Source organism: Callorhinus ursinus, unplaced genomic scaffold (assembly GCF_003265705.2).
Source record: "Callorhinus ursinus isolate GAN/ISIS: 27379988/994484 unplaced genomic scaffold, GSC_fseal_2.0 scaffold14, whole genome shotgun sequence".
In the NCBI taxonomy this organism is placed as follows: Eukaryota; Metazoa; Chordata; class Mammalia; order Carnivora; family Otariidae; genus Callorhinus; species Callorhinus ursinus.
In genome coordinates, this window is record NW_027397076.1 from 14,140,244 (window position 1) to 14,164,484 (window position 24,241).

General features: G+C 42.8%; 1 protein-coding gene and 1 non-coding gene across 6 annotated transcripts in view; both read left to right on the forward strand.

Moving 5' to 3' along the window:
• The first annotated feature begins 224 nt into the window (after window positions 1–224).
• The window catches only part of TMCC3 (transmembrane and coiled-coil domain family 3), a 351,112-nt gene continuing 327,095 nt past the window's right edge, over window positions 225–24,241 (forward strand). The window contains exons 1-3 of one of the 5 annotated variants that reach the window (XM_073900509.1): window positions 250–669; window positions 1,164–1,458; window positions 6,332–6,509. The gene's annotated coding sequence lies outside the window, so the exon portion shown is untranslated. Of the gene's footprint in view, window positions 670–1,163; window positions 1,459–6,331; window positions 6,510–24,241 lie in introns of all 5 variants that reach the window. The other 4 variants (XM_073900510.1, XM_073900513.1, XM_073900511.1 and 1 more) reach the window with 4 other exon arrangements.
• On the forward strand, window positions 8,512–8,584 carry TRNAQ-CUG (transfer RNA glutamine (anticodon CUG)). The gene has a single exon. It is a non-coding gene; the product is annotated as a tRNA-Gln (tRNA).

Below are 24,241 nucleotides of genomic sequence, written 5' to 3' on the forward strand. Positions count from 1 at the left end.
CAGGGGCTCAGGGCCAAGAGAGGAAGGCAGAGGAGGGTACAGGACAAATGCGAATAGCCAGCAGAGAGTCATCTGTGCAGATGCCCCTGAGCGCTGTGTCTCTCCACATACCAGGGCAAGGCGCTGAGTAAATCTGCAGCAGTTTGATTTGAAAGAAAGACTGAAACTTCCAGCAAGGCTATAGGAGGGGAGAGGCCCCAGCTGCGGCTTGTGGATGATTGAGGAAAGCTGCGTGCGGAAACAAGGCCACAAGCTGCCCTCGCTCTGGCCAGAGAGGGCACGGAAAGTTCCCTGTTTGAGAGCCGCCAGGCGAGCTACGGAGTGTGCAAGGGTGAGGGGGCGGCTGGCTGCTCGGAAGGGGGCTTGCACCAGCCGCGTGCGCGCGGCGGAGAGCGGTAGGGCCGGGGCGGCTGCACACTTTGGCCTCCTCCTGATTCCGAAAGGCGCTTGGGTACGGTCTCATACCGTCTGCTGTTGTTTCGGAGCTGTTTCTCCCCCCAGCCTTGAGCAGGGGTTCGTTTGCGACCCTATCTCCGTCCTGCACCGAGGTAGGCGAGCACGTAGGACTGCAGTGCACAACGCTGGGCTCGGGATCCCGCTTGGGAAGAGCCCATATTGTATGACTTCATTCACAGGCGTCCTGAATCGGCGACTCTACAGAGACATAAGGTAGACGAGTGGTTGCCAGGGGCTGGGCCAGTGGGGCTTGAAGGGGAACGACGCCTAAAGGATACGGGGTTTCCTTTGGGGGTGAGGAAAAAATTCTAAAATTGAGTGGGATGCCGATTGCACAGCTCTGTGAATATATTAAAACCATCAAATGTTCCTTTTAAAGGGCGATCTCTATGGTATGTGACCTGTATCTCAATAAATCTGAAACAAGAAAAAAAAAAAAGACCCTACTTGGCAGGTATTTGCCGCTTCTGCATCTGTCAAATGGGCGTAGTCACATTACCTCACAGAGCTGCCTCACGGATTAAACGACACCCTGTGTGGAAAGCAATTGCTCTCGTGCCTCGCACATAGTGAGCACTCACAAAAGTTGGACTCTCTTGTTAGAGCCTGCCCGTTACATGTTTGCCAGCTGACTCTTACCATTTTTAAAGTTAAAATAAATTAGTATAAAGCCGGATGTTAAAGCTTACAAATCCATCTCGTTCTAGCCTCTCCTTCAGCAAGTGAGAAATTAGTGGTAAACCCAGAAAATTACCACTGACAACAGAGGTTCAGAGGCAGTTCCGAGAGAGCGGGTGAGCGCACGAGTGAATTCGAGATCTCAGAAGGATAGCCATTCTGCCACATCGCTTAATCGTATGTGTTCTGCGGAGGCAGTGACACCGAACCTGGCTTGGCCTGTTGCAAGAGAAGTGAACAGAAGAGCCGTTACATAACTCGTTTCTGCGTTAGAGAACCCAGTGTGTGCTCACTGGAGTCTAAAACAGAAATAACTTCATACAGGTGATAATTTAAAAATTCTATTAAAATTGCTTCAAACTACTGACATGAATAGTTTGTACGTAATTCACAATTATTTTTTTACAACTTAACATCTCTGATCAGGACACATCTTATAATCGGTGGCTTGTGCTAATTTAATTGACAGCATCATTCTCTTTCTTAGCTTTACATAAAATAATGGTGCATCCTGAAATGGATGACAAATTAAAGTATGGTGTACATATACATATAAATACTTAAAGGATGACCTAGAAATCTGTGCTGGCTGAATGTTCAGAAATATTAAAGAGGTCATGTCCGATTGGAGTGTCAGAAAAAAGCACAGAGTTCAAGCAACTCCGGGGCGGGGCACCATCCTCTTTACCAGAATGGGATGTACATCCTCGAACCTGGGACCCATTAAAAGGCAGACTGGCCTTACTGATAGTTTTGCTAGTATAATTCTGGAGAAATGACTAATCAGCTATGATTAGATATACCTGAATCCTTTTTTTTTAAAAGACTTTATTTATTTATTAGAGCAAAAGAGAGCATGGGGGGGGGGGAGGGGAAAGAAGGCATCCCCCCCCCCCCGCCCCCACCCTCCAGCCCACTTCAGGGCTCGATCGCATGACCCTGAGATAATCACCTGAGCCAAAGGCAGCTGCTTAACTGACTGAGCCACCCAGGCGCCCCTGGATATACGTTTAGATGTTATGTGTTCAACCCTTGGAATATTCAGTGTTCATCCTAGGCTTCTGTAGGCCCCACTTGAGCTGTTAGGAGATGCTGCAGAAGCCAGAGTGGATGAGGGCTCCCAGCTGAATCAGCAAAGCCTTTTTCTAATAACCTTGCTTATTTTGGGGTGAAGGGATTTCTGCAGCTGAGAGGCTGAGTACTTGGCGTGGTTTGAGGCTTCCTAGTGGATGTGCCAAAGAGTCTGACGAGCAGACGCATCACATAATATTAATTGTTTAGATGCTGCTGAAGATAATTAATTTGGGCTTTGGAACAGCTTCCTTCTCGGTACATTCAATTCAAAAAAGTGCTCCTCCCGGCGTGTGCCTGCAAACACAATCCCTGGAACTAGAGAGAGGATAACAAAAGCCAAAAGTATTGCAAGCCCTGGCCTTCTGAACTCATTCAGAGTTTCCATGGAAGTGGGCATTGGGGTAGATGGATTTGTTTTCCTCTCTACTTGAGCCTTTAGGATGGTGTCCCCAGACACGTCGTCATCAAGAGCACACAGGGAGCCCGAGACACGTGGGGAGACTTGCACGTGCCTCTGCCCACCAGCCTCTTCTGCCAAACCGAACCAAGCAGAAATGCAAGACACAAAAGCAAGCCAGCCAGAAAAGATTTGTTCAGGATCCTCCTGGAATTTTGATTCTGAAGGTAGAAAGAAGAGGCTTCTTACAGCCTGATTTTAGGGTAGGGAAGTTGAGACAGTCAGCAGGAGTATTATGTGCAGCAGGCACTAGAATGTCTAGCAGGCTTGCTCCATTCACTCATTCACTAACTATTTACTGAGTACCTACTGTGTGGATGTATTCTTCTAGACACTCAGGATATGGAAATAGTCAATAAAACAAACAAAATATCTACATGGATCTTCCCTTCTAGAGGATGGAGACAATAAGCAAATAAATGAATAGATCACATATGATACTGATAGGTGATAAATGCTGTGGGGGAAAATGAGTCGGGTGAAGGGAGAGCAAGTGCCCAGGTGAGGGTGTGGCTGCTTTATGCAGGTGGACAGGGTAGTCCTCTCAGGGTGAGACTGAGCAGTATGGAGATTTGAAGGACATTAGGGAGTGAGTCACAGGGACACTGTGGCGGGATATGTGCAGGAGAGAGAAGAGCCAGTGCAAAGAGCCATTGCAAAGAGCCAGAGCCTCCCTAATGCAGGAGCCTGTGTGGGAAGGACTGACTTGGCGGCCTTATGGCTAGAGCCCATGGAGCTGGGGACGGTGGTGGGAGGGGAGATCAGGGAGAGCTGGGGGAGGCCTTCAGTTCAGGGCGGGCTCTTCGGGTCATTGTAAGGATTTTACTTTTTTGGAGATGGGAAGATTTGGGGGAATCTGAGAAAGGAGGGAGGTGATCCGCACGGTGTTTTAATGAGGGAGCTCCGACTTCTGTGTGCAGAACACATCACGCCCGGGTAAGGGAGGGGCAGGGAGACCAGCTGGGAGTCCGCTGCGGTGGTCCCGGGGAGGGCAGGTTGGCAGGGCCCCGGGCTGGTCGGGATGGGATGGTGGGAGATGCTGGGTATGTTTTGAAGGTGGAACCCATGCGATTGGAGGGGGACGGAACTGATGGCCTCGATATCAGAGGCACAAGGAAGAGGGGAGTGAAGGGCCACTTCACATCTTTAGGTGTGCACAGCCCGAGGAATGGCGTTAGCGATGTTGAGCCTGGGGCACTAGAGGTGAAGCCTTTTTTTGGGTAAAATCCTGTTTGAGACTTGTTTAGTTTGCGATCTTTTTTTTTTTTTTTTAAGATTTATTTTTTTGAGAAGGGGGGAATGGCAGAGGGGGAAGATCTCAAGTGGACTCCCCGCTGGGGGGGGACCAACTGGGGGCTCAATCCCAGGACCCTGAGATCATGACCTGAGCCAAAATCAAGAGTCTGTTGCCCAGCCGACTGAGCCACCCAGGTACCCCTGGGATCTTTATTAGATATCCCGGGAGGGGCTGATTAGGCAATTGTAAGTCTGAGTTCAGGGGAGAGGTGGATAGGGCCATAAATATGGGAGTCATCGGCCTATAGATGGTATTAAAGGGACTGAATGGAATTAGCCAGGGCCAGTGCATAAATGGAGAAGAAAGTTGCGGATGGAGTCCTGGGACACAGCCAGTGCTGGTAGGTCAGCCCTGCCTTGTAGTGCCTTGTAGTGCCTTCGTGCTGGTGAGTCCAGCAGAGTGCAGGCTCAGGGCTTTCCATCTCCTGAGCATTTGCCTCGAGAGGTCACGAGAAAGGGGGGTCCTTGTCTGGTTGGCAAATGTTTGCGCAAGGTCTGTAACCACACCAAGGGTACTGTCCTCTCTACCAAATACACCAGTCCAAACTCCTCCTGACACCCCTTCTGCCCAACTCTATGGAAGCAATGACCATGGAGGGAATTTGCCCCCTCCCTCAAGAGCTACCTCCTTGCCACCTGTGTACTTTCCACCTGTTATCTTAACATTGGGTAATCAAGAGAACAGTGGCTTAAAGAGAAAGAGAGTGAGACAGAGGGAACAGTGGCTTAATACTGAGATTGGTACTTAAATCTTGGTTTTGCGGCATGTTAGCTGTGTGACCTTGGACAAGTCTCTTAACCTCTCTGAGCCTCCATTGCCTCCTGTCCACAAATTTCACAGGCTTATTTTGACAATCAAATGGGACTCTATGTGTAAAGAGGTTACCCCTGTGTCTAGCAAATAAGAGGTAATTATAATACTAAATACTATGTACCGGGCACTATTTCATACATCTCTTACATACTTACTTCATTATCACAACAACCCCATGAGGCAGATACTGTTTTTATTCCCACTTCACAGACAAGGTTAAGTAACTTGGTGGGCTAGTAACTCAAGCAGCCTGACTCTAGGAATTTATTCATATGACCACTATGCCATATTGCTTCTTGAGAATACTTTAAAATTTTCTTCTCTCTCATTTTCAAGTGTTCTTATTAAATGGCTCAAGCTTTCAATTTGTAGTTTTGTATTTTTCCTTGTTATTAAATTGCAGTCATTATCTGACCCCAAGATAATTGTCATCCCCTTCATACTAAAAGAGGCAATTTAATGCAATGGCGAGAAAAGAAAAATTTGAATTTTCTGAACTACAAGAGATAAGGTCTTCTTGCCAGCATTTTCTGTGGGAAGCTGGTTAGTGCAGCTGGGCATGCAAAGCAAGCTGGAGATACGACTTTCTTCTTGAATAGGCAAGAACTGACCAAAAAGGATAATTATGTTTTTAGAAAGCTATGAAAATCTGAACAGAGAGTGAGGGATTTGCCTTTTAGAATGGTAAGAGAAGTCCATTTGTACCCTGTATTCTGCATTTGCATACATATATGCAAAAGTGGGTTCACGAGTGTATTGGAAGGTATGTGAGTTTACATGGATGCTGGTGCATGGAGTGTGCATGTGTACACTTGGAATATGGAATACTTACTGGTTACCAAAGGAGGGGGCTCTCTGGGTGTTTGGCACAAAAGGATAGGCTGGGATTAATTTTCCGGTTTATACTTCTTCAAATCAATGGGCCGAAGATGCTCAGAAGGGAAAGCAATCTCCAAGGAGAAAACAAAATCGTTTCCCATGAAATAGAGCTGCCAGGTTTAGCAAATAAAAATACAGACCTCCCAGTTAAATTTGAATTTCAGATAGACAATGAATAATATTTTAGTATCATTATGTTCGATGCAGTATTTGGGACATCTTTGACCAAAAATTATTTGTTATCTGAAATTCAAATCTAACTGGGCATGCTGCATTTTATCTGGCAGCCTTACCATAAAGACAATGAATTTAAATACCTGCCGTTTTTTTTTAATATTTAAAATCCATAAACCACTTTTGGACTGGCAAAAGACTTTTGGTTCTGGCTGGAGGGGTCAAGTCATTCTTTTCTCTTTCAGGAAGTCCTTAATGACTTGGCACCACCATCTGTGAAATGGGGAAATAATCTGATTCTGTCCTCACCCCCAGGGGAAAACCCTGGAGAATTTCACATCCTTAGCCTCACTCTAATGGCCTGGGGCACTGCACAGAACTTCATTCTCCACTTCAGTAAAAAACCAATTAAGAATTGTTTCAAAGGATTCTTATGACATGCCTTAATAGCTAGCCAGTATCCTGTGGTGTTTAATTTCTTCTTTCTTCTTCCCTCTCTCTAGCTTGCATGGTGACAGAATTCTTCCTGTCAGACGAGTAGCAAACTCTGAGTCTCTGGAGGAATGCAGAGAGGAAATTTCCCACAACTCTGACTCCTGGGAAGCTCGAGGCAGGCACAGGTGAGGCCCAGGATCCAGAGCGCTGGTGGGGGTGTGGTTGGAGGAGAGCCCTTGGTGCCAGGTGAGCATCTGGACCCCACAGGACTTCTTCCAACTGGAACAAAGAAGCATGTGGGGGTAAACATCAGGCTCTCAGGTAACAGTCCCTGGGTTCATACTGTGTCTGTCAGTCTCTGGTTGTCTGTCTGTCAGTCTCTGGTTGTCTGTCTCTGGCAGAACCTCTGCCTTCTTCATCTCTAAAATGGCTGATATACTGGTGCCTATGTCACAGAGTTATAAGGACTAAATGACATTAATAAAACTGTGTCTGGCTCTCAGGAAGCACTTAATAAATGTTAGTCATTATTATTATTGTTGCCTGGGACAATTTTTCCTTACCAGTTCAGTTATAATTTTTATTAATAACCTTTTCTGAAGGTAGACAGAATGCATGTTCATAGAATATGTAAACATATAGAAAAACCACAGGAAAAGAATTAAATCAGAAATCCTTCATAAGGCTATCTCTGATCTTTTTTTTCCCTCTGTATATATTAGTGGTCTCAATGCTGACAGTGCATCAGAACCACCTGGGAAGGTTTAAAAATACAGATACCTGGGCCCCAAACCAAATCTAATAAATCAGAACCTCTAGGGGCAGGGGCGAGGGATCTGTAGTTAAAAAAAAAAAAAAAATTCCAGAACATTCTATTGCAAAATCAGCCATAAGAATCCTGCCACCCACTCATACTTGTGCTCTCTTTTTCTCTCATACAGTTCTCAAAAATTGGACAATATCATACATTCGGTTTTGTAACCTGTTTTTGTCTAGTTGCCTTATCTCTCATCATTCTTCCACAATATCTTATTTTTTCTTAAGGCTTTGGCTGTGGTTTCTAGTAAGTGCTGCTTTTTAACCAGCGGTCCTCTCAAAATGGATCCATTGAAAAATGTCATCCCTCCTGCCTTCTCGCGTCCCGCTAGTCTGCCCCAACTGATAACCAGAGACCCTTTCACCATTACTCTCTCTCCCCACCTCTCCGATTTCAGCTCCCTAACTGATGGCCACAGCTGGCTCTGGCCTTCCTCTGGTTGTCTCCGTGCAGCTTTGTGGCTCAAGCTGGAGATCATGCGGACGGACCTGCCAGCGTGGGTTTGCAGCATTTCTTCCCTAAAATATTAATGCGACACCTAATGCTATTTTTCATTTACTGCTCAGCCGACCATGGTGGTGGTGACTTCAGTTCCAAACAACCTCCAGGGGCTCTGGCAGGAAATTTCCGTGGCTGTCAGCTGACATTTTGGGATAATAAAATGAGATGAACACACTGCAAAGAATCCCGCATAGACGGTGGTCTCCAGTTCCTGACTAGGGAGACTGGACGTGGTGTGAGCAAGGGCCTTGAGCCAATAAGAAGCAAACGCTTGAGCCTTTATGCCCATCCTGTGAGCAGCTGCTGAGGTCGCCGAAATCCATGCAGCCGCCTCAGGACAGCCCTGACTCTCTGTGTCCTTCCAGGCTGATATTCCAGCTGCAGAATGGAAGCTCGAGGGATGGCTGTCTGAAAACTCTTCAAAACCTTGTAAACCCTGGGGTTCTCAAGAAGCATGGCGTGGAAGTGGGCGTCTGAGTAGCATTTGTATGGACTGGCAGGCAGAATGGGCAACGGCAGGTTTCTAACTGGTGCTCAAGTGAGGAGACCCGAGGAGGCTGCGGCCCCTCGAGCCGGGCCGTTCACTTTGGGCTCTGGCCAGGCCGAGCGAGGGGTGATGAGAAAGGCTGTAGGCCTCGCTGAGCACAGAGAAGTCTGAGTGTTTGGTGGATGCACAGATGAGAGTGAGGACAGTTTCCAAAGCCTGAGGAATGATGGGCCAGGCACTCTTTAGGTTAACTGAGGAAGCGTGGGGGACAGACGGCCTCTCCTGTCCTGGGAGAGTAGAGATTTCGAAGGGTGCTGATAGGTAGCTTTCTATTTAAGAGTGAGAGAGACGAAGCCCACACAGTGAGTCAGAGTGTGCTGGCTTAGTCCCCTCTTCTCAGGCCGTAGGAACACGAGTCTTCAATATGTGGGAGTTGTCGGGGTGCCTGGCTGGTTCAGTCAGTAGAGCGTGTGACTCTGGATCTCAGGGTCGTGTGTTCAAGCCCCACGCTGGGCATGGAGCCTACTCAAACAGAGAATAATTTTAAAAAATAATAAATAATACATACATACATATATAAGAGGGAACTTGCTCTTGCAGGGGAAGAATGTGGGTGTTGTAGTCACACAGACCTGCAAGCTCTTCCACTTATCAGCCGGTTATTTCATCCCTCTGAGGTTCAGTTTCTTCTGCTCTGTAATGGGGACAGGTACCCACTTCATAGAGTGGGGACAGAATGAGATAAATCCCTGTACAATGTCTGGTACGTACAGCGCTGGTTTCCCATAGCTGGTGGGGCCAGAAGGGAGAAGAAGTGAAAGTCTCACCGCTAGGCTGAGATGGGCTGATGCTACTGTCAGGAGTGGCGGGAGGTTTTGCCTGAGGGGCAGTGTGCCTCAGATCTGTCCGTGGCAGGCAAGGCCCTGAGAAGGCCTAAGCTGAGGCGGGCCCATAAGTGGGATGGGTTAATGGCCTGCTAGGCCGGTATGAGCAGTGCCCTGCTCTGGGTGGTTGTTTAGCAAGACAAAGCTGATGACAGAAGCTTCTTCTCTATGTGGCAGTTTGTATCACAACTCTGTTTGATCCCAAATGATGCAAATTGCAGGATCCTAGGAGGCCGAGACCAGTACCTCCCTTATCCCTTGTCATATCAGACGCACCATCCAGGTAAGAACCCTATTGCTCCTGCCTTCGGCCTGAATATGGGCTTGTGCAGTTTTGCAAGCCATCCTCACTCCAGGGGTCGTGTCTCCCGTTTGGCAGGGATGGTGGACAGCAGAAGAGTTGCTCAGGACGGGGCTGAGTCTGCAAGCCCATCCAAGTGACTGCGCCAGGGAAGGAAGCCTTGCTAACCCTCTTCATTAGTTTTCTCGGCGCAGAAATTGAGCGCCCATGGTGACACTTCCTCTCAACACTCCTTACTGGACACTGAAGAGACAGTTTCTTCCCATTCTTGAATTGAAACAAGAGAGGTCGGCAAGAATGATTTCTCTACTGAGTGTGATTTTAAGCAGAGGATTCATGAACGTATGTTCTCCTCCCTTGTTGTAGATAGGCAGCCTTTCTCCAGGAGGAGACTAAGATCTTACTGCAAAAACAATAGATATTGGTCTCAATCTGTTCACTGCTTCTGCTTTTCGTAAGAAAAAGGAAAAGATTTGGGGCACCTGGGTGGCTCAGTCGTTAAGCGTCTGCCTTCAGCTCAGGTCATGATCCCAGGGTCCTGGGATCGAGCCCCACACTGGGCTCCCTGCTCAGCGGGAAGCCTGCTTCTCCCTCTCCCACTCCCCCTGCTTGTGTTCCCTCTCTCACTGTGTCTCTCTCTATCAAATAAATAAAATCTTTAAAAAAAAAAAAAGAAAAAGGAAAAGATTTTTACATGGAAGCCTAGGGGAGGGCCTCAGGCACCATGCAGAGAATTTTCCATGACAGGAGCTAATATCCCTAAGCACCTACTACTGCCAAACAGTGTGCGAAGTACTTCATGAAATTATTTCACAGAGACCCTTCCCATTTTAAAGATAAGAAAACTGAGGGTTTTAGCTGGGAAAACCTGGAGGAGCGAGCAGGGAAAGCATATGTCTGGGTCATTGGAAGTTTGGGGATGAGAAGCCCTGCCCTTCCCGTTATCTGAAGAGAAGAGGATCAGCAGCGTCCATTTTGGAGGATGAAAACAGCTCCAGGCCTCGGTTCCGGCCAAATCTGGTGCACAAAGGACACAAAGAGACTTGTGAGCCTCTGCGTAAATCCAGATTCTTGGGTGCACGTGACAGAAATCAAACTCAAGCTGGCTTTAGCTTAACGGGAAGAAATCCGCAGGCTCATCCAACTGCGGGCTGGCATAGGCTGACTCGTGGCTGGAATGAGGCATTGAACTAACAACACTTGCTCTCCTCTGTGTGTCAGCCTCATTCTCTCTTACGACAGTCAGGCTTCCTACCTCTGCTGGGCTTTTATGTCCTAGCTCAGCGAGACTAGCAGAAAACGCAAGTTCTCTCTGTGAATAATAAATATGCATGGTATGCACTGAATAGAACTGTAGAAAAAGGCTCTGATGAGTCCTGCTGGTGTAGTGTTCCCGCCAGTGTGCCAGGTACCATCACCATTGTCGGGGTGCTCGGTTGTGATGATGAGGGAGCCAATGGCCAGTGCAGGGCAGAAGTTGTGACTGACAGTTCTACATGAACTATATAGACTGGGGATAAAAGCGTCTCCCAAAGGAAGTCAGGGAGGCAGAGCAGACAAAATACCAAATGTCCACGAGGCCCTGGACCAGACAGAGAATTGGAGAGATGCCATCTTCATATGGATCCTTTTGTGCCCCTGATGACTCCAAACATGACAAACGACCACCTTTATTCGTTCACTAGGGCTGCCATAACAAATACTACAGACTAGGGAGCTTAGAAGCAACAGAAGTTTCTCTCTTGCAGTCTGGAGGCTGGAGGTCCGAGCTCAGGGTGCAGCATGGTGGGGTTCTGGCGAGAGCCCTCTTCCTGGCGTGCACAGGGCTGGCTGCCTTCTTGCTGTGTGCCCCCAGGGCCCTACCTCAGTGCCTGCTGAGAGCGCGGGTGTCTCTTCTTGTAAGGACACCGGTTGCACTGGGTCAGGACTCTACCCTTCGGCCCTCATTTAATCCCCCTTCAAGGCCTCATACAGTTACACGGGGCGTTCGGGCTTCAACATATACATTTTGAGGGAACACAGTTCAGTCCACAACGTCCTGGGATCTAGATACTTTTAGAAGATGCAGTTTCCCTCTGTTCTACACAAATCTCAGTGTTCTGAAAAACATTTCTGGCTTGGAAATAATAGTCAGAAATATTTGAAATTCTAGGTAAGAGGGATTCAAAAGGAGAGAAGTTATCTCGCTTCTAGATTCTAAGCCCTGGGAGGGCAGGGACTGTATTTACGTATGGTTCTGAGACACACGAGTCGAGGAAAGGTGGCTTTTTTTTTTTTTTAAATATTTTATTCATTTACTTATTTGACAGAGCCTGACATGGGGCTCCATTCCAGGACCCGGGGATCACGACCTGAGCCAAAGGCAGACTCTTCACTGACTGAGCCACCCAGGCACCCCAACAAAAGCATTTTTTTAACAAAATAAGATATAGCATATATATACACATGCACACAGGATCAGTTACTTTATAAAAATAGCCTCAGAAATGCTCTCATTTTCATATATTTTAGGGTTCTCTTCCTGAAATCTAGGGCAGCTTTTACAGTTTTGTTCAGGGGCTTGTCTGTTTATTCCTTTTTTCTGGGTTTTGGATTTCAGACCCAGTCACAGTTTTGTAGGTGCAGAGAATTTTTTCCTTCTTCTAGGCTCTTTGGCTGGCCAAATAATTAAATTGACATAAGATGGATTAACAGGAGAAAAACAAATTTAATTTTATACATTAAAGGAGCCCCATAAAATTATGAGACTCAAAGAAGTGACCTCAGCAGGCAGTTTTTTAGATGGAGCAACAGTACATTTTTAAAGAATTAGCACGACAAAGGGGTTTGGGCTTGGGGTAGTAAATTGGTGAAGAAAGAACAAGTTTTGTTTATATAGCCTTCTCAGCCCTAAATTCCCTCTTGGTGATAAGGATCCCTTCTACCCTCCTGGTACCCCTTTCACATGGGAGATTTATCTCCTGCTTTAAGGGGCACAAAGGAGGGTCAGAATGTTCTTCTCCCACTGACTGTCAAATAATATTAATTCAAAATAATGTGAAAATGAATAAAAGGAAACCTCATCTAAAATGGAATCAGGAGGCCAGAAGGCGGAGCCGTCATGCACTACCACTGGGACACCAATTCCAGACCCCAACAGGAAGCATTGTCCATACAGAGCTCAACAGAAGACCACTCACCTTGCAAGCTGAGACCGCTTTCCTACTCCAGCAAGGGGAAGGGAGAGTTCCTTCCTTGCCCAGCAATTCAGTGAGAAACCATCTCCACCCTGAACCCTTGCCTGCCTCCAATGGGCTTGCACTCAAAACAACCCCTCGCACCTTCCTCCTTTTTCTCTATAACTGATGTTCCTCTCCTTTTCTTGTTGGGCTTGCCCATGGCTTTTGCTATAGCTTGACTCTCCTGAATTGCCATTTCTCTGCTATCCCTGAATAAACCCATTTTGTGGGTAAAATTACTGGCCGTTTTACTTTTAAGGTCTACAAATCAATACGCCAAAGTGGGGGACTCCCATTTGCTGCTGGGTTAAAGCCTCTGTAAGTATTTCCTGAAAATTTTAAGAATAAACAGGACCGGCTGTGACTGCTTCTGAAGAGCGTCCATTCTTATGGAGTGCTGTGGTGGCTTGCTCTGGAGCGGACTGCCTGAGGACCAGGTTATTTATCGGCTCTGTGGCTTTGGGCTGGTTAATCTTTCTTAGCCTCGTAAAGTGGAAGGATATATGGAAAGTGCATATAGCACGGTACCCATCCAGAGTAGATGCTCTGAAGTAATAACTATTATAATTATCCCTCCCTTTTGTAAATTGCTCAATGTCTCAAATGCAGGGGTCTACACCTCAAATGTCTGCAGGAGCTAGAAAGGTAATTTAGATGTATAAAGCTAATCGGTGTGGGGCCATGGGAATGGAAGAAACCATGATGAACTGGGGGGAGTGCATGATCTGCTAAAAGAAAGTCAAATTTTATAACAAAAAAAGGAGAGGAAAGGGAAGGCGGAAGGGAGGGAGGAAAGGAGGTAACATTGTACATGTCTGCTACCTGGATTTGGCCCTGGAGCCGCCAGCTTGTAGCCCTTGCTCTGATTTAAAGGAGCTGAGTGAACTACATTAGGGAAACAAAGCCCAGGTTTAGGATTTGTCTTAGGATTTTCTCAGTTTTCAACTGTTAGTGACAGAGGAAGCTCCCTATCAAATTTCTAACCAAAGAGAAATCAGGTCACTCTGAGTATTTCAGGGTAAAGGATTGCTTTACCCTACAACCAGTGTGAATGAGATAGTCAATAATTTTCAGTAATTTATTATCAACGACAACATCATAGCGGCTCTGTCTTTATTGTTTTTTCTCAGGATGAGACTAGATTTCGAGACAGGCATTTTTCTAGTAATTGAACAGAATGATAATGGTTTCAAAGGTGAGGATGTGAGTTGCTTTGTCAGAGACTCTCAGGAACCAAACTTAAAAGAACTCTGTGGGCCACAGATGGTATTTATTAATATTATTTGTAATCTATAAACATTAATTTGTATTCTTCAAAGAACCTGTGTTCAGGCTTTCTTATACAAAGGCATCATAAGGAATGGTATGATTTGGGGAGAATGACAGATATTCACATTCTTTTTCCAAAATCTCTTTTCTATTGTGCTTAAAATTGCCATATTACTGGTTTTCAAAAGAAGACAGTAAGAAGGAAGTGATTTTTGATGAAGAAACTAAGGAGGCTACATTCTCAAAGCCACACATTGATCTATCCATCCATCCATCCATCCATCCATCCATCCATCCTGCTAACATTCATTGAGCACTGACTCTGTGCCATGCCCTGGGACAGAACATGGAGTCTAGTCAGGGAAACACACTTACAGAGCAGTGAGTGTGCTGTGGCAGAGGTATGTGTATGTATTCACGGGCCAAATTCAAAGGGCATCATGGTGGTTACTTGTGTATATCAATTTGACCGGACCATAGGGCACCGGATGTTTGTCCATGAGGGTCTATCTGGATAAGATTATCATGTGAATCTCTAGACTGAGTATAGCAGATGGCCCTCCCAGTATGAGTGGCCCTCATCCAATCTGTTGAGGCCTGAATAGAAGAAAAGGCTGAGAATTCTCTCTTTGCCTGATTGTCTTTGAGTTGGGACATCAGTCTCCTCCTGTCTTTGGACTTAGACTTGGGTTGGAACTTTCCTCATTGGCTGTCCTGGTTGTTGTCAGGCCTTTGGACTCAACTGGAACACCACCATTGACTTTCCTGCATCTCAAGCTTGTTGACTGCAGATCTTGGACTTCTGAGCCTCCATAACCACGTGAGCCATTCCTTATAGTAAATCTCCTTAGATAGGTAGATCGATCGATCGATAGATAGATAGATAGATGATAGATAGATAGATAGATAGATAGATAGATAGGTAGTTGGTTCTGTTTCTCTGGAGAACCCAGACTTAATATAGGCATCCTCCTCAGTCTGGGCAGGAAGGCTTGGGAAGAGAGGGGAGTTGACAGGATAGCTTCCTGAAAGCGGATACTGGGCTGAATTCTGAAGAACACAGCAGGATTAACAAGGAGGGAGATTGCTTGTTGCATGTGTCAAAGCCCTGTCCTCAGATCTTTCCAGTTCAAAACTTTAATCAATTCTTTGGATGAATATATAAAAGGCTCATTTATTATTGGCAGATGGCACAAAGAGAAATAGGGATTACTTTCGGACAGTGGCAAAATCAGTGCTCAGATCTTGGCAGGGTAGATGATGGGCAAGTCCAACAAAATAAAGCTGAATAGAGGTAAATGGAAAGCCTTGCACTCATGTTAAAAAAACAAAACAAAACAATAAAAACAAGCTGAGCAGGGGGTGAGAGGTGGGGAAAATTTTAAAAAAATTTTTATTGAGATATTGACACACAAGATTGTATTGGTTTTAAGTGTACAACATAATTATATATATGTGTATGTATATATATATATATGTGTGTGTGTGTGTGTGTGTATATATATATATATATATATATATATATGTGTGTATATATATATATATATATATATATATATATATCTATATATATATCAAGATAAGTTTAGGTAACATCTATGACCACAGGAAGTTTAGGTAACATCATTATGACCACACAGTTACAAATTTTTTTCTTATTATGAGAACTTTTAAGATCTACCCTCTTAACAATTTTCAAATATACAATACAGTATTGTTAACTATAGTCATCATACTGTATATTACCTCTCCGGGACTTATTTATAACTGGAAATTTGTACCTTTGACTTCCTTTACCCATTTTGCCAACTCCCAACCCCCACCTCTGCCAACCACCAGTGTATTTTCTATACCTGTGAAGTTTTGTTTTGTTTTGTTTTTTATTCCACATATAAATGAGATCACACAGTAGTTGTCTTTCTCTGACTTATTTTACTTAGTATAATTCTCTCAATGTCCATCCATGTTGTCACAAACAGCAAGATGTCTTTTTTATGGCTGAGAATTTTCCATTTTATATATACAAATAAAACACATTCTTTTTATCCATTCGTCCATCAATGGACACTTAGGTTGTTTCTATATCTTGGGTATTATAAATAATGCTGCAATGAACATGGGCATGCAGATATTTGTTCAAGATAGAGATTTTATTTGAGTGAATAACCAAAAATGGAATTGCTGGATCATATGGTGAAAAAGACTTATTTATATTATGTGTTTTAGTTCAGAAGTTGGCAAACTGTGGCTCATTAACCAAATTCAGCTAGTTGCCTCTTTCTGTAAATAAAGTTTTACATATTGTCTATAGCTGCTTTCATGCTACAACAGCAGAATTGAGTAGTTGCAACAGAGATTATATAGACTACAAAGTCAACAATATTTGCCATCTGGCTCTTTACACAAAAGTTTGCTGACCCCTGGTCTAGTCCACTGTGAGTTCAGTGTAAGTCAAGAGTGTGATGTGTGCACTAACAATGCCAATTCTCCCTTGGGAGCTATTTATAAAAATACAGATGCTTAAAATCATGTGTGAATGAGTCAGTGGATGAACAAACAATCAATCAGTGGAGAGGGTGGTCTACCCTGGTTATTGTGGATCAGAACCCACCAGAGTCCTGGACTCCATATCGGGGATGTAGTTGAAGAGGAATACAGGCTATTGGAGCTCAGTCAGGGGAGAGAGCGGAGGGGTATTGGGAATTGTATTAGGAACAAACCAAGGAAATAAGAATGTTTAGCCTGAAGAAGCAAATTCCCAAGAGGGATATCAACAGCATCAGTTCTTGATGATATTCATTGAGTCTTGTGTACTGGGCTTGTTAAGTATAGGAACTCATTCAATCCTCACACCAACCCTATGAGACTGGTAGTATTAGTATGCCCATTTTGCAAATGAGGATTCTACGCCATGGAAAGATTAAGTTACCCAAGATCACACAACCAGTAAACAGGGAAGCTGAGGCTCAATCTGTGCAATCTGCCTCTAGAGCCCATGAGCTTAATTGTATACCATTAGCTGTCCTTCGTTATTTAATGGGATGTTAATAATCTTGTTATTTCTGATTCCACGAGACACAGCAACAGTCAGAGGAAACAGGGAAACAGACTCCTGTTTGAAGCAAGGGAGACCTTTTGAATGCCCAGTGATGGAACAGGTTTTACTGTAGGGTGGAAACCCTGTCATAAGGATATGTACAAGTAGGGGCCAGATGACTTGGCCAAGATTTCAGAGAGAGGATTCCAAAATGGATAAGGGCAGAGAGCCTCCAAGATTCCTTTCTCCTCTTGATTCTATCATGATCTGAGGCTTGGGGCACTTCCTAGGATGGTTGACTTAGGTCAACAAGAGGCAGTAATAGAATGGAAACTTTTCTAAGTGCTTTGTATATGTTAACTCATTTAATCTTCAAAAGAGATGAATGAAGAGATACCACAAGTGTCATCATTCCCATTTTACAGATGCACAAAGTGAGTTACATTGTGGCTACATAATTTATCCAGAGTCACACAACTAATAAGTATTAAAGCCAGAATTTGAACTTAGGCAGCCTGACTCCAAGGCCTGTGCTTTAAACCATTTCCATATAAAAATCTCTTATGAAGAAGGGATGTGTAATTTGAAAATGTTCCTTTTATTTCCCCTGCCTCCCCACCAAGATTTTTGATGTGTCCCCGTCCCATGTTGCAAAACACTATACTACTAGAAGTTAATGCTAGCAGCTGCCATTGTAACATTCTCATTTTGTCCTGTGATAATTTATAGGGACTGATTCTTCTACTTCAGAACAGGCTGCTGAGAGGTAGGGGGTTCCCAAATGCATCATCAAGTCCTACAAATAATCAAGCTGCTATGACTGTGTTCATTTTCTCAGAAGTCCCATCTGAAGGTATACACAATAATGTCCTCACAATATAAATTTGGTTCCTGTTTAAGTATTACCTCTGCTGTGGGAACTATTGGGTTTCTTTAATTTTTGTACAGAGGCAAAGCTGAGCTCTACACCAAAGATTTCTGCATATTGATTTCCTTGATAGGCAATGTGGAATTTGGTAATTGTAGGGACTACACTTGACACCTAGCCGGTGCTAATACCTATTTGCTTAATACATGTGATCAATTGGGATTTATTGACTTCGGGGGAATGAAGGTATCAAGGGATTTCTTTTCCTTTCGGGTGCTTTCTGGGCTCTGACAATGAGTGTTAGTCCTATTTGATTTTTTTTTCCTCCAAGAGATTTGTGCTTCCCAATAACTGGGCAAACAAAAATTCGAGCATCTCCTCAATTGCACTGCATTCCTGAGTGTAAAAAAAAACATCTTTAAGAAACACTGTTGTTATTATTTAGACAAATGCTATGTTTCCAGCCAGCTTTTCTTCCAGATCTCTTTTTCCTCCATATTCAAAGAAAGTACTGCCAATCCAATTAGGACACAGAACATGAATTGTTAAGTAACTGATTCACTCTATAGATAAGGATACATCCTTTTGTGTCTAAGGAGACTGCTTGATTCATTGTGTACAAGGACAGCGCGTTCCTTGCCTGGCTTATTTACCACGTGTTTTAATTAGCTGCCAGGCCTTTTACAGCAGTCCCTGTTCTGAAGGTAGAGAGATTTGAGCTTGTTAAGGTGATGGCTTAAGTAATGCTTTGTCGTTAGGTCAGCATTTTTCTATCTCCTCTCATTTCTGCTCAGGGACTGAGCTCTCTAACCTAATATGGCAAATTGGCGTCCTCCCAGTGGCTAAGTGGCCCGAGAGACAGAGCACTACACTGTAGGCTCCTCAGTGGCAAGAACTTAGTCTTGCTGTCTTTGTACCCCTTTCGCTTAGCATAGTGCCTAACGCACAGGAAGTGCTGAAGAAACACTGGTTGAACTATTCAGCGGAGGTCCATTTGGAAGGCACGCACTGTTGTCATCTTCTCTCTCACTTCCCATGTACCGTCAGCCCCCAAATGAGTGGAGTCTAGTTGGGGCAGTATTCAGTAAATGTAACCCAGCATGGGTTCGGCATGGGCACTGACCAATGAGCCTTTTGGCTAGAACAGGATCCTGAAGGAACCCCATCCTGTGATAGACGTTAACTCTTTAGTTCTTGTGTCACTCGGGGGCAGAGAGAAGGGACACTCAAGGGAGTGCACCAGGGGTTAGAGCAATGGCTACTTGTAAGTTGAAATGGAAGTATTTAAATATTTTATACATATATATATGTATATATATATACATATATATATTTTTATTTTTTTTTTTTTTTTTTAAGTACGCTCCATACCTAACATGGGGCTTAAACTCATGATCCTGAAATCAAAAGTCACATGTTCTGGGGCATCTGGGAGGCTCAGCTGGTTAAGCATCCAACTCTTGATTTTCAGCTCAGGTCATGATCTCAGGGTCATGAGATCGAGCCCCTTCTCTGGCTCCACACTCAGCAGGGAGTCTATTTCTCCCCCTCTCCTTCTCCCTCTGCCCTTCCCTTGTGCACGCTGTCTCTCTCAAATAAATAAATAAATCTTTTTTTTTTTTTTTAAAGTCGCATGTTCTATGGGCTGGGCCAGCCAGGTGCCCCCTGTATTTAAATATTTTAACAATGGTATGGCTCTACTAGTGCTTACCACCTGATCACACCTGTTTAATTCTCCCATAGCCATCCAATACGATGCAGCCAGACATCTTTTTTCCCCCCAAATAGAAATATCAGGGGTTTTCTCCCCAGATCAACATGGTTGTTTTAAAAATATAAAATAAAGTGAGCTGGGAAGTTGGTAGCTGCAGCACAGTTTTTGAAGTTTCTTTAAGTCCCTAGATAAACACAAAACAAGTAGATGGCTAAAACAAAAACCCTGAACACATTTACAACCAAAGCAGGTGACTAGAGATCCCCCAAGCCCCCAAATACACATGGACTGGGATAGTATCAACATCTATACAAAAGAAAGCAGAGAGAAGCGGTGGGGCATCTGATGGGTCTGAAATCTTCTTTGAGAAGAATCTCAGAACAGTCCACTGGCACTCACTGCAAAGTGTGGTGGGCCAGTTTGAGAAGAGCAGCTGTAATTGGAAGAGGTTTGCCAACGCCAAGAGCAGGAGAGCAGTGTGGGTTTGCAGTCAAAGTGCAAGGAGCTGGAATAGTCTAGCTTCCGTGCACTTTCAAAACTGACCAGCCAGGGATCCTTTCCAGGACAGGATTCTACTTTGAGGAGGAACTGTGGAAGTAAACATGAGTGAAGGGGGGAAAGCCCAGATGTAAGTGGAGGAAGATAAGAGGGCCAGGAAATGTCAGAAAGCAAGCCACCATCTTTTCTAGATTCTTGATAAAAACATCAGAAGATGGAGTTGTACAAAGGTAAAAAAAAAAAAAAAGTTACCTTGGGCCACACTTCTTTCTAAATTTTCAGGAAAACTAATTTTACATAAAAATAAGCAGTAAAAAGTATCAAGATGGAATTCCACACTAAGTTATTTTAAGAAAAAAGGTATGTGGAACAGAACATCTGTTCAGACAATGAAATTACATCAGGAAAACATGCCCACAGAACAGAAAAAAGACTATAACCTTCTATTTAAAAGCCAGCTAAAAGATATGAAAGTGATAGAAGATATGAAAGAATCACATAAATTAGAAGAAAAATTTTAAATGAGGTGATAGAACCTAGGAAAGAATGAGGAGTAAAAGAATACTAAACTAAAAACTAAAAACAAATGAATGCAATAGATACGCCCTTAAGAAAAACAATGTGAAAGGAGGATTTTTTTAAGTCAAGAAGAAATTAAGAGGGGGGCGACTGAGTGGCTTGGCCTGTTAAGTGTCTGACATCTGTTAAGTGTCTGACTTCTGCTCAGGTCATGATCTCAGGGTCTTGGGATTGAGCCCCACATCAGGCTCCCTGCTCCGTGGGGAGTCTACTTCTCTCTCTCTCCTTCTGCCCCTTCCCCCATTTGTGCTTGTGCGTGTGCTCTCTCTCTCTCAACTAAATAAATAAAATCTTAAAAAAAAAAAAAAGAAATTAAGAGGGGCACCAGGTTGGCTCAGTAGGTAGAGCATGTGACTCTTGATCTCAGGGTTGTGAGTTTGAACCCCACGGGGGGTGTAGAGATTATTTAAAAAAATAAAATCTTTAAAAAAAATAAAATCTTAAAGAAATTACAAAAGAAAAAGATTTTAAGAGAAAGTGACAAATATTGAAGGTAGGAAAAGAAGATGGAACATACAGACAATAGAAATTCCTGAAGACAAAAACTAGAGGAAGAGAATAGAGCACCTACCAAAATTATAATTCAAGAAAATTTTCCCAAAGTTAAAAAAAAATATTTGAAACTACATGTGAAAAGAATATACTGCACACTTCAGAATATAATACCAAAACTATCAACACTTAGACATATTCTGATAAAATTATTGCCCTTTAAAGAAAAAAATTCCTTTGAGCATTTAGGTAAAACAGCAAAGGAAAGAAAATTATATTAGTATCAGACTTTTTGAGAGCAATGACCTACCCTAGAATAAAATAGAATAACATATTAAACTAATTTAAGGAGGGAAAATGTGAACCAGGAATTTTATATACAGTAAAACTGACTTTCAAGTATTTAAGTATTTTACTTGACAACTGTTATCGATAGACAAACTGTTCTCAACATTAATAACTCAGGGAATATTGTTCTTTTTCAAAGGATTCTACTTAAGAACAAGTTTCAGGTGAGAGAGACTGGTGAGAGTTAAAAATGTAGTTGTTTTTGATTAAGATGAAACAGGTCTTAAAAGGAAGAGAATATAGGGGTGCCTGGCTGTGACTCTTGACATTGGGATCGTGAGTTCAAGTCCCATGTTGGGTGTAGAGCTGACATTAAAAAAGTGGGGGGGAGACTACAGTCTCCAGTTCCTATATGATCAAATAATGTAGGTAAAGCACAACTATTTAAAAATGAGAGGCAGAACAGAGAGAGTAAATGCAAAATGCAAAAATGTCCCCAAATGTTTTCAGTAATAATATTGAGCAGTATTAGTATTCCTTTTTTGCAGTAGTTGTGGAATAAAGTAAATGAGCAAGGATATTCAATCATCATCTGTATTCTTAAGAACCGGATTTTCATTTGGATGAAAGAAGATGTGAATATAATACAAAAGAAGTTAAGTAAACACACACATTTAAACTGGAAGTATTTGTATGATATCTATATATCTGGGTTTGTATTTGTATTTGTGTCTACATCTGTATCATACGAGACCTCTCTGTCTCTGTGCAGTCTATAGTACATAGTATATATAGTATGTGTATGTGTATATAGATACATGTCTCTATATACACATACTATATATATGCACATATGTGTGCATGTGCGTGTGTGTGTGTGTGTATAGTCTTAGTTCTGTTCCCTGAAGAAGCCTAAAATTTGTGACCAAAACAGCAGCATGGAGCATCCCTAGTATCAATATTGTGGTCTTGAAATACCATTTAACACTAAATGAAATTAAGGCTTCTTGGAAAAATGGATCATTCCCAGAGAAGTAGCTGGTTCCTATCTGGGACAGAAACTATCCAAGATTAGTCTAGAACATTTTGTCATACCTGATAGCAAGGAAACTATTGAACACTTCTAGGGACATAGCACAAACAAAACCCAAAACCCTCAGAAGCCAAATTGAAGAAGCTCTCACTGGTCAAAGATGGAACAATTTGAGCTTTCAGAAAGAATAATAATTACTATTGACTGAAACCATCAAATATGCTTAAATCCTTGATTTCATACAAATATTTTTAAAAATAACTGATTGCCTTCAGAGGAATCAGTGGGGTTCCAATTCATTGGAATAAGGATAGAGAACCAATTTATTATCTTGAAAACTGGCAAAGAAAGAAAGAGAATTCAGCATAGAATCTTGCCTTTTCTGTAAAAACTGTAACCAACAGGGGGAAATGTATCTCTTTATAAAAGCATTTCAAGTAATGAACGAAAAAGAAACATAAAATTAGAAATCTTTATTTTGCAATCCTTAAAATGGATTGAGGCATTCATCAACAGCTGCTAACATCACCAAAAGAGAGACAACCAGACATGATATGGCTCTTGATAAAAAAGCAGCACCACCTGTGGTCTTGCCAAGGAGAAGAATCTGGATCCAGCTGCCATTTTGTAGGATATACAAAGGACCAGGGAACAAATTAAAATGCACCATAACTACACAAGCAGCAAAATCCAGACTCTGGGAAACTGAACAAGACAAATGCCCTGGGTTTCTTCAACAGATACAGGAAAGGAAAGGAATGGGGGGGGGGAACCTGTAGATTAAAAGAGACTTAAACAGGGGCACCTGGCTAGCTCAGTTGGTGGAGTGTGAGGGTTGTGAGTTTGAGCCCCACATTGGGTATAGAGATTACTTTAAAAAGTTAAAAAGTCTTTTAAGAAAAGAGACTTAAACAACATATCAAAGTGTAAAATATGGATACAATATCCAGAAATGTATGTGTACTTGAGTGATAAAACTATAAAGAAATATAAAGAAATTAGTCCTTAAAAAGTCAGGATAATATTTACTTTTGTGAGGAGGGAAGCAGAGAGGGAACAAGAAGAGTTTTTGGGTTATCTGACAGGGTTGTATTTATGAACTTGGGTGTGGTTGCAGGAATGTTCACCTTAGAACTTAATAAACCACACATTTGTTTTTTTGTTTGTATATCTGTGTTTTATTTTCAAATAAAAAGGTTTAAAAGATGATACCAAGAAATGATGAACCATCTCCTTAATTTTCTACCCCAATTTTCTACCCCAACTTCAGAGATAAATACTGTTAACATTTTTGGTGTTTGACTTTTTAATGTAAGCATAAGCATGTATGATATTGTAGGTTTTACCTAAGTGAGATTAGACGGTAGATGCAATTTTGAAACCAGCCTTTTCACTCAGCAATATATCATGGAATCTTTCCATGTCAAATCATATAGAGCAGCATATTCATTTATATAAAAAAGTAATTATTTCTATTTATTTATAAATAAATTATTTTTATTTATTATTTCTTTTAAAGATTTTTTTATTTATTTGACAGAGAGAGACACAGCGAGAGAGAGAACACAAGCAGGGGGAGTGGGAATCAGGCTTCCCACAGATCAGGGAGCCGAAGGCAGACAAAGTAATTATTTTTAAATATTTTTAAATAAAAATAAAAATTGACAAAAATTTCAGCAATATAGAAAATACGAAGAGAAAAGCAGCCCATTCCTCAAAAATCTCACCACCCCAAAAAAAGGAAATCCTGCCATTGTAATCATGTGGGGTGATGGATGTGAGCTTATTGTGATAATCATTTGGCAATATGTTACATATATCAAATCAGTATGTTGTGCACCATAAACCAATATAGTGTTATGTCATATCTCAGCAAAACTGGAAGAATCTCACCCCCAAGAAATAATGAATGTTAACATGAAGTTTCTCAGGACACCTGGCTGGCTCGGTCGGTAGAGCATGTGACTCTTGATCTCAGGGTCCTGAGTCTCT